The following is a 10,261-nucleotide window of genomic DNA, read 5'->3' as shown; positions in this document are numbered from 1 at the left end:
TTGGATGTGACTTTATTTGAAAATAGGATTAGTGCAGATGTAATTACTTAAGATGAGATCATATTGGAGTAGTGTGGGCCCTTAATTCACAATGAGTGGTATCTTTATAAGTAAAGAAGAGACACAGAGATGTAAAGACATGAGGGGAGAATACCATGTGATGATGGAGGCAGAGATTAAAGTGCTGCAGCTGCAAGTTCAGTTCTCCTTCTGACCCCATTAACACATTCCTGAAGAAGGCAAAGTACTGCTTCATTCAGCCTCATTCCTGCATTGGAACTCAGCTCCCCACTGGTAGGGGAGGCCGGAAATCAGAAAGCCAACTAGCCCTGCCACAACACACCCTGTTCCACCTCATTGATGCTGGATAGGTGTGGAGGCTCAGTTTCCCAGTGGGCTCCTCTGATAGCAGTTGGGGAAAGAGTAATCAGAATACCTGATAACCTCACTTCACACTGCTTCATTCCACCTCATTGATGCTGGATGTAGGTGCAGGCTCAGCTCCCCGCTGGGCCCTGATTGGGGAGGGAGGGGAAGAGGGACATGCCAACGTGCCTCTCTTTGCACCACCCCCTTTTCTTATCTGATACTATTGGCCAGAAACTTCATTTATAATGAAGTATAGTGAGCAGCCATCTAAGTCTGAAAGGACTTAGTCTTTCACTGTTAATTATCATGTTAGCTGTAAGTTTTCTATATTTGCCTTTTATCAGGTTGGGGAAGTCCCCATTTTTTCCTGGTTTGCTGAGTTTCTAAAATTAAGAATGGATGTTAGTTTTTATCAAATATTTATTCCAAATATATTGCAATGATCATACATACAGACACCTATAAGTGTGTATACATATATATGTTCTTATACATACATAGCTTGTTAATATAGTGAATTATGTTAATTATATTAATTGATGTTTTAATGTTAAGCCAACCCAGCATTTCTGGAATAAATCTCAATTGGTCATGATATATTATTTTTTAATATAGTGTTGGATTCCATTAGTTGAAAATCGAATCTTTTCTAACGTAGGCTTTTAGTGCTTTGTATGACTTTACACTTTTTGCATCCATGCTCATGAGGGATATTGTACTGTAATTTTCTTTCCTTAGAATGCCATTGGCTGGTTTCTGTTTCAGAGTATTATGCGTTGATTGTGTACGCTAGATTTATATAATGAAGCCCTAACCTCTAGTACTTCAGAATGTGACCTTATTTGCAAAAAGGGTCCTCGTGGATATAATCAGTTACGTTATTATAAGGTCATACTGGAGAAGGATGGGACCTTAATGTAATGTGACTTTTCATTTTAAAAAAGGGGGAGGATTTAGACACACACACACGCACGCACACACACACACAGGGAAGGAGAACATTATATGAAGATACAAGGAGAACTAGGGGCGATGTGTCTACAAGCCAAAGATTGCCAGCAAACCACAGAAGCTAGGGAAGAAGCATGCAGCAGATTCTTCCTCACAGCCCTTAGAAGGAACCACACTTGCTGATTGATACCTTTGTTAACAGACCATGCAAGAAAGAATTTAGGGTGAATCTATAGAATAAAGTGAAAGCAAGTTTATTAAGAAAGTAAAGAAACAAAAGAATGGCTACTCCATAGGCAGAGCAGCGGTATAGGCTACTCAACTGAGTACACGAATAGTTATTTCTTGATCATGTGCTAAACAAGGGGTGGGTTACTCATGAGTTTTCTGGGAAAGGGGCATGGATTTCCCGGAACTGAGGGTTTTTCAGACTATGTAGGGTAACTTCCAGACATTGCCATGGCATCTGTAAACTGTCATGGTACTGGTAGGACTATCTTTTAGTTGGCTAATGCATTATAATTAGTGTATAATGAAAAGTGACAATGATCAGAGGTCACTTTTATTTGCCATCTTGGTTTTGGTGGGTGTATTAGTCCATTCTCACGCTGCTATAAAGAAATACCCGAGACTGGGTAATTTATAAAGGAAAGAGATTTAACTGACTCACAGTTCCACGTGGCTGCAGAGGCCTCAGGAAACTCACAATCATGGCAGAAGGGGAAGGGGAAACAAGAATCTTCCTCACATGGTGGCAGGAGAGAGAAGAAAAGCCCAGGGGAAACTGCCATTTATAAAACAATCAGATCTCATGAGAACTCCCTCACTATCATGAAAACAGCATGGGGGAAACTGCCCCACGAGCCAGTCACCTCCTACCAGGTCTCATCCTCAACACCTGGGGATTACAATTCAAGATGAGATTTCAGTGGGGACACAAAGCTGAACTATATCGCTCCACCCCTGGCCTCTCTCAAGTCTCATGTCCTCACATTTCAAAACCAATCACACCTTCCCAATAGTCCCCCAAAGTCTTAATTCATTCCAGCATTAACCCAAAAGTCCACAGTCCAAAGTCTTATCTGAGACAAGCAAGTGCTTTCTGCCTAGGAGTCTGTAAAATCAAAAGCAAGATAGTTAGTTCCTAGATACAATGGGGGTACAGGCATTAGGTAAAACACCCATTCCAAATGGGGGAAATTGGCCCAAACAAAGGGGCTACAGGCTCCATCCATGTCTGAAATTCAATGGGGCAGTCATTAAATTTTAAAGTTCCAAAATGATCTTCTTTGACTCCATGTTTCAAATCCGGGTCACACTGATGCAAGAGGTGGGTTCCCATGGCCCTGGGCAGCTCTGCCTCTGTGGCTTTGCAGGGCATAGCCCCGCTTCTGGCCGTTTTACAGGCTGAAATTGAGTGTCTGTGGCTTTTCCAGGCACACAGTACAAGCTGTCGGTGGATCTACCATTCTCGGGTCTGGAGGACTGTGGCCTCTTCTCACAGCTTCAGTAGGCATTGCCCCAGTGGGGACTCTATGTAGAGGCTCTGACCCCACATTTCCCTTCCGCACTGCCCTAGTAGAGGTTCTCCATGAGTGTTCCACCACTGCAGCAGACTTCCACCTAGATATCCAGTAGTTTCCATACATCCTCTGAAATCTAGGTGGAGGTTCCCAAACCTCAAATCTTGACTTTTGCACACCTGCAGGACCAACACCACATGGAAACTGTCAAGGCTTGGGGTCTGCACCGCCTGAACTGTACCTTGGCTCCTTTTAGCCATGGCTGCAGTGGCTGGGACACAGCACACCAAGTCCCAAGGCTCCACACAGCAGGGGGGCCCTGGATTTGGTCCATGAAAACATCTTGCCCTCCTAGGCCTCCGGTTCTGTGATGGGAAGGGCTGCCATGAAGGTCTCTGACATGTCCTGGAGACATTTTCCCCATTGTCTTGGCCTTGTTACTTATGCAAATATCTGCAGCCAGTTTGAATTTCTCCCTGGAAAATGGGTTTTTCTTTTCTACTGCATTGCCAGGCTGTAAGTTTTCCAAACTTTTATGCTCTGCTTCCTTTTTAAACATAAGTTCCAATTTCAGATCATCTCTGTCAAGTTTAAAGCTCCACAGATCTCTAGGGCAGGGGCAAAATGCCACCAGTCTCCTTGATAAAGCACAGCAAGAGTGGCCTTTGCTCCATTTCCCAGGAAGTTCCTCATCACTATCTGAGACCACCTCAGCCTGGACTTCATTGTTCATATCACTATCCGCATTTTTGGTCAAAACCATTTAACAAGTCTCTTGGAAGATCCAAACTTTCCAACATATTCCTGTCTTCTTCTGAGCCCTCCAAACCATTCCAATCTCTGCTTGTTAACCAGTTCCAAGGTCACTTTCACATTTTCAAGTATCTTTATAGCAGTGCCCCACTACTTGGGTACCAATTTATTGTATTAGTCTATTTTTACACTGCTATAAAGATGCTACTCGAGACTGGGCAATTTACGTAGGAGGGAGGTTTAATTGAATCACAGTTCTGTGTAGCCATGGATGCCTCAGGAAACTCACAATGATGACAGAAGCAGAGGAAGAAGCAAGGACCTTCTTCATATGGCAGCAGAAGAGAGAAGAAAAGCCCAAGGGAAACTGCCATTTATAAAATCATCAGATCTTGTGAGAACTCACTATCATGAGAATGGCATGGGGAAAACCACCCTCATAATCCAACCAACTCCCACCAGGTCTCTCCCTCAACACCTGGGGATTACAATTCAAGATGAGATTTGGGGGAGGGCACAAAGCCTAACCATGTTAGTGGGTTTTGGCTGGCTTCTTTACAGCATTCTATTTTATAAGCAGGGTCTTTGTGACCTGTATCTTGTGCCGACCTTCTATCTCATCCTGTGACTATAAATGCCTAACCTCCTGGGAATGCAGCCCAGCAAGTCTCATCTTCATTTTATCCAGCCCCTATTCAAAATAAAATTGTTCTGGTTCAAACGTCTCTGATGCCTTAATCATGAACTTCTAGCTTCCAGAACTGTGATACAATAAACTTCTGTTATGTAAGCCACCCAGTTTGTGGTACTTTGTTATGTCAGCCCTAGAAAACTAATACAGAGTAATGCTGGCCTTATAGATTGAGTTGGGAGGTATCCTCTCCTCTTCAATTTTCCTTTCCTTTCTTTTCTTTTTTTAGACAGAGTTTTGCTCTTGTTGCCAGCCTGGAATGCAATGGTGTGATCTCGGCTCACTGCAACTTCTGCCTCCCAGGTTCAAGTGATTCTCCTGCTTCAGTCTCCTGAGTAATTGGGATTACAGGCATGGGCCACCATGCCCGGCTAATTTTGTATTTTTAGTAGAGACGGGTTTCTCCATGTTGGTCAGGCTGGTCTTGAACTCCCGACCTCAGGTGATCCGCCCATCTCGGCCTCCCAAAGTGCTGGGATTACAGGTGCTTCTTCAATTTTCTAGAAGACTTTGTATAGAATTGCTATAATTTCTTTCTTAAATGTCTGATAGATTTTACCTGTGAAAGCACCTGGGCCTGGAATTGTCTTTGTGGGTAGGTTTTTATCTAGAAGCTCAATTTCATTAATAGATATAGAACTATTCAAGTTATCTATTTCTTCCTGTGGGAACTTTGGTAGTTTATGTCTTTCAAGAATTTGTCAACCAGGCATGGTGGCTCACACCTGTAATCCCAGCACTTTGGAAGGCTGAAGTGGGCAGATCACCTGAGGTCAGGAGTTCAAGACCAGCCTGGCCAACATGGCAAAATACTGTCTCTACTAAAAATATAAAAATTAGCCAGGCATGGTGGCACTTTCCTATAGTCCCAGCTACTCAGGAGGCTGAGGCAGAAGAACTGCTTGAACCCAGGAGGCAGAGATTGCAGTGAGCTGAGATCAGGCCACTGCACTCCAGGCTGGGCAACAGAGTGAGACTCCATCTCAAATTAAAAAAAAAATTGTCCATTCATCTAAGCTATTGAATTATTGGCATAAATTTGTTCATAGTAGGTGCTTAAAATTTTAATGTCTGTAGGATCTTTCATGATCTCGTTTTTCTTCATTTCTGATACTGATAATTTGTGTGTTCTCTTTTTTCCCTCATCAATCTGCCTAGAGATTTATCAATTTTATTATTTTTATTTAAACAGCTTTTAGTTTCATTGATTTTCTCAATTGCATTTCTGTTTTCTATTTCATTGATTTCCATTCCTTTCTTCTGCTCAGTTTCAGCTTATTTGCTCTTTTTTTCCCTAGTTTCTGCAGGTAGATGCTGAGACCATTGTTTTGAAATCTTTCCTCTTTACTAGCATAGGTGTTTAGTGGTACAAATTCCCCCTTCATCACTGCTTTAGCAGTTTCCCACAAATTTTTTGTTTTCCTTTGCGTCAGTTCAAATCACTTTCCAATTTCACTTTTGAGTTCTTCTTAGACACTCATGGTTTATTTAGAAGTATGTTATTTAGTGTATAAATATTTGGGGATTTCAGGAGATCTTTCTGTTATTGATTGCTAATTTAATTCCTTTATAGTCATATAACAGACTTTGTATTACCTGAATCCTTCCAAATATATTGAGATTTGTTTTCTTATCTAGAATATGGTCCATTCTGGTTCATAGTCTAAATGTGCTCGAAAAGAATGTGTATTCTACCGCTGGATTGAAGGTTCTTTTTTTTTTTTTTTTTTTTTGAGATGGAGTCTCGCTCTGTAGCCCAGGCTGGAGTGCAGTGGCCGGATCTCAGCTCACTGCAAGCTCCGCCTCCCGGGTTCACGCCATTCTCCGGCCTCAGCCTCCCGAGTAGCTGGGACTACAGGCGCCCGCCACCTCGCCCGGCTAGTTTTTTGTATTTCTTAGTAGAGACGGGGTTTCACCGTGTTAGCCAGGATGGTCTCGATCTCCTGACCTCGTGATCCACCCGTCTCGGCCTCCCAAAGTGCTGGGATTACAGGCTTGAGCCACCGCACCCGGCCGGATTGAAGGTTCTATAACAGTCAATAGGTCAAGCACATTAATAGTTATGTTCAATTCTACTACGTCCTTGCAGTTTTTCTGTCTACTTCTACCAAGACTAAAATCCATGTTGAGGCCAGGCATGGTGGATTACACCTGTCATCCCAACACTTTGGGAGGTCAAGACGAGAGTGTAGCTTGAGCCCAGGAGGTTGAGACCATCCTGGGCAACATAGTGAGACCTCATCTCTACTAAAAAATAAAAAATTAGCCAGGCATGGTGCCATGCCTGTGGTCCCAGCTACTTGGGAGTCTGAGGCAGGAGGGTCACTTGAGCCCAGGAGGCTGAGGCTGCAGTGAGCCATGATCATGCCAGTATACTCCAGTCTAGGTGACGGAGTGAGATCCTGTCTCTAAACAAATAAAGTTAAAATCCACACATTGAAAGCCTACCTATGCTTTTTTATTCCTTTTTGAAACAGGGTCTTGCTCTGTCTCCCAGGCTGGAGTGCAATGGTATAACCACAGCTCACTGCTGCCTCAATCTCCTGGGCTCAAGCAATCCTCTTGCATAGCTGGGACTGTAGGCACACACCACCACACCTGGCTAATTTTTAATTTTTTTGTAGAGACAGAGTCTCATCATATTGCCCAGGCTGGACTCCAACTCCTAGGCTCAAGTGATCCTCCTGCCTCAGCCTCCCAAGTAGCTAGGACTACAGGTGCATGCTACCATGACTGGCTAATTTTTAAATTTTCTGCAGTGACAAGGTCTTGCCGTGTTGCCTACACTGGTCTAGAATTCCTGGCCTCAAGAAATCCTCCCACATCTGCCTCCCAAAGTGTTGGGATTACAGACGTGAACCACCATGTCTGGCCTCTGACCCATTCTTAAAGCTGGAGCAAAACGATCACCTGTATGTGAACTGTACATACTTAAGTTCAAATCATGCCTCTACCACTCATTGTTTGTGTGTCCTTACATTAGTCACTAGTCACTTCACCTCTCTGGGCTTCAGTTTCCTCATCTGTCCAATGGGGATAATTGCAGTACCTACCCCACAAGTTCATTGTGGGATTGTGTGGGAAAGTGTCAGAGAGCTAGATGTTTCTAAATGGGCGGTTTCAGAAGATAAGATTTGGCTCTTTTAGCAAGGACCCGCCAAGCTGGACCACATTCACACCAACAGTATGAAGAAGGCAGCCTGGATCATCATTGAAAGGTACTATACCTGCCTGGACAACTACTTCCACATGAACAAAGGCATGTACGAGAAGATTGCCATTATTTCCAACAAGAAGCTCCACAACAAGATGGCAGGCTATGTCACATATCTGATGAAAGAGATTTAGAGAGGTCCGGTGAGGGTTATCTCCATCAAGTTGCAGGAGGAGGGCAGAGAAAGGAGAGATAATTATGTTCCCGAGTTATCACAACTCTGGATCAGGAGATCATTGAAGAGGATCTGGACACTGAGGAAATGCTGAGGGTTTTGGACTTTGGCAGTCTGTCCAATCTGCAAGTCACTCATCCTACAGTTGGGGTGAATTTTAAAATACCACTTGGAGCTGTTTGAATCTTTTTTCTATGGTGCAATATTTTGAATAAGCCTAGGACAACAGAAAAAAAAAGATCTGTTTCCTATAATTTTCTTATTATTTGGAAACTTAGAGTTGTAAAGGTCCTTGTCAGTTTTCAGTTTGCTATGCCTACCCACATTTACTGAAGATTGTAATTTATCTGGTCATGTAGTCATCAGCATTTTAACCAAAAGGGATATAGATTGGGTGTTAAATGTCTGTAGAGTAATAGTTGAATATTATATAAAGAGGTTTTAAATAAAGGATAGTAGATTGTTAATAGCTCTCTCTCTTCCCTGGCGCCACCCCCAAGAAAGATTCAGAAATAATGGGTTTAACAAAAAGAAATGCAGGCATCACAAAGAGCTAGATTAATGTGATGTTTTGCTATTGTTTACTTTTCATTCTGGCTCTTACGGAAATATCCTGGCAACAAGTTATCCATCGCAACTTAGGTCAGAGTGCACACGAATGAAAAAAGCCCACAAACAAGTAGAGACGGTTCAAGTAGGCTTTCAAAACCCAGACTAATGAGAAATTGCAGATAAAAACCAGTAACTTTCCCTGCTGCAAAATTGCCTCTCAAATAGATCATCATTTTCTGGTATCCAGGGAAAGTCTGTTCAAGGCAGCAGAGTGGAGGTAGCTGGAGCATGTACTTTAAAATCAGGAAAAAAATCGGGCTTACTTCTACCTTTGTAGTTCACCATTGATGTGACCTGACCTGACTCCATTTCATATGTGAAAAATGAAGCTAGTGATCCCTAGCTCCGTGTGTTGTGGTGAGGATTACATGAGATGGTATTGGTTAGAGCCCAGCACTCTGCCTGGCCTGAGAGAATAAATGCTTGTCTCATCTTTAGAGAGAAGTTCCTTTCACTTTCTAACCCTTTATCCATTTTTTAACATCTGTTATGTTATCACATTATGTTAAGGTCCCCCTTGGGTTTTTAAGCCTTCTGTTCCTATATAGTCTACACTCTTTCACTTTTTGTTTTTTTCTATAATTAATCTTTTCCAGATAAATATCGTACAACTGTGTGGACTCCTAGAGTGCAAAGCCACCTGGGTCCACAATCCCAGCCTGAAATCCTCTTTGTTTTTAGTCACCTTCTTATCCTACCCAACTACTCAAAACCTCACTACTCAAAAACGCAAGCCCCTGAACTGACAGCCATATCCTTCCTACGCTCTCAGCAGATGGATTTGCCTCCTCCTTCACAGAGGAATTCCCTCAGATTCCTGGCCATCCCTTGTTTCTACAGTCATCTTTTCCTTGTTGTTTCTTTCTCGGAAGAACCAGCTTTCCTTTTTCCACCCTGGGTTTTGGCTCTCATCCTTGCTGACTCCTAAGGGGTTTCTTTCGTTTTTTGGGGGTGGTGATGGACACAGAGTCTTACTCTGTTGCCCAGGCTGGAGTGCAGTGGCATGATCATGGCTCACTGCAGCCTTGACCTCATAGACTCAAGTGGTCCTTCCACCTCAGCCTCCCACGGGATTACAGGTGTGCACCACCACACCCAGTTAATTTTTCTTTTTCCTTTTTTGTAGAGATGGGGTCTCATTATGTTGCCCAGGCTGATCTAGAACTTCTGGGCTCAAGTGATCCTCCCATCTGGGTCTCTCAAATTGCTGGGATTACAGGTGTCAGCTACTGTGTGCCCAGCCCTTAGGGGTTGCTTCCATCGATTCCTCTCACCATTTGTATTTTTTTTTTTTTTTTTTTTGAGACTGAGTCTCCCTCTGTCACCCAAGCTGGAGTGCAGTGGCACAATCTCAGCTCACTATAACCTGCACTACTTACTGTAACCTGTACTACCTACTGTAACTGGTTCAAGTGATTCTCCTGCCTCAGCCTCACTGGTAGCTGAGATTACAGGTGCCTGCCACCATGCCCAGCTAACTTTCGTATTTTTAGTAGAGCTTGGGTTTCATCATGTTGGCGAGGCTGGTCTCAAACCCCTGACCTCAAGTGATCTGTCCACCTTGGCCTCCCAAAGTACTGGGATTACAGGCGTGAGCCACCGTGTTCACCACCTCTTCTGTATTTCAACTTCTTGTTCTCTATTGGAGCCTTCCAATAATATTAGAAACATGATCATATTTCTTTTATCACCATACCGCCAAAACCATAGCCTTCTCTTCACCCAACATCCACTATAGCTACTGCCTTAGTGTCCGTCTTTTTACAGATGACCTTGAAAGAGTTGCCTACAATTACTATCTCTACTTCCACACTTTTTCCACATTCCTCAATCCAGTATTATATGGGTTTTGCCTATATGAACCTGTTAAATTTATTCTCATTCTGGTAATTAATGAATTTCTCATTGAACACAGTATTAGTTAGGACATAGGTTCTGTTGCTGTAACAGAAACCCAAGATAAGAGTGGCTTA

The 10,261-nt window shown here is 43.0% G+C and overlaps 1 pseudogene; it reads left to right on the top strand.

Moving 5' to 3' along the window:
* The first annotated feature begins 2,599 nt into the window (after positions 1-2,599).
* Positions 2,600-7,859, top strand: LOC123571005 (small ribosomal subunit protein eS17-like; annotated as a pseudogene).
* The last annotated feature ends 2,402 nt before the right edge of the window (positions 7,860-10,261 follow it).

This window comes from Macaca fascicularis, chromosome X, assembly GCF_037993035.2.
Source record: "Macaca fascicularis isolate 582-1 chromosome X, T2T-MFA8v1.1".
Classification (NCBI taxonomy): domain Eukaryota; kingdom Metazoa; phylum Chordata; class Mammalia; order Primates; family Cercopithecidae; genus Macaca; species Macaca fascicularis.
Note: the sequence above shows the minus strand (reverse complement) of the source record. Positions and strands in the feature narration are given on the sequence as shown.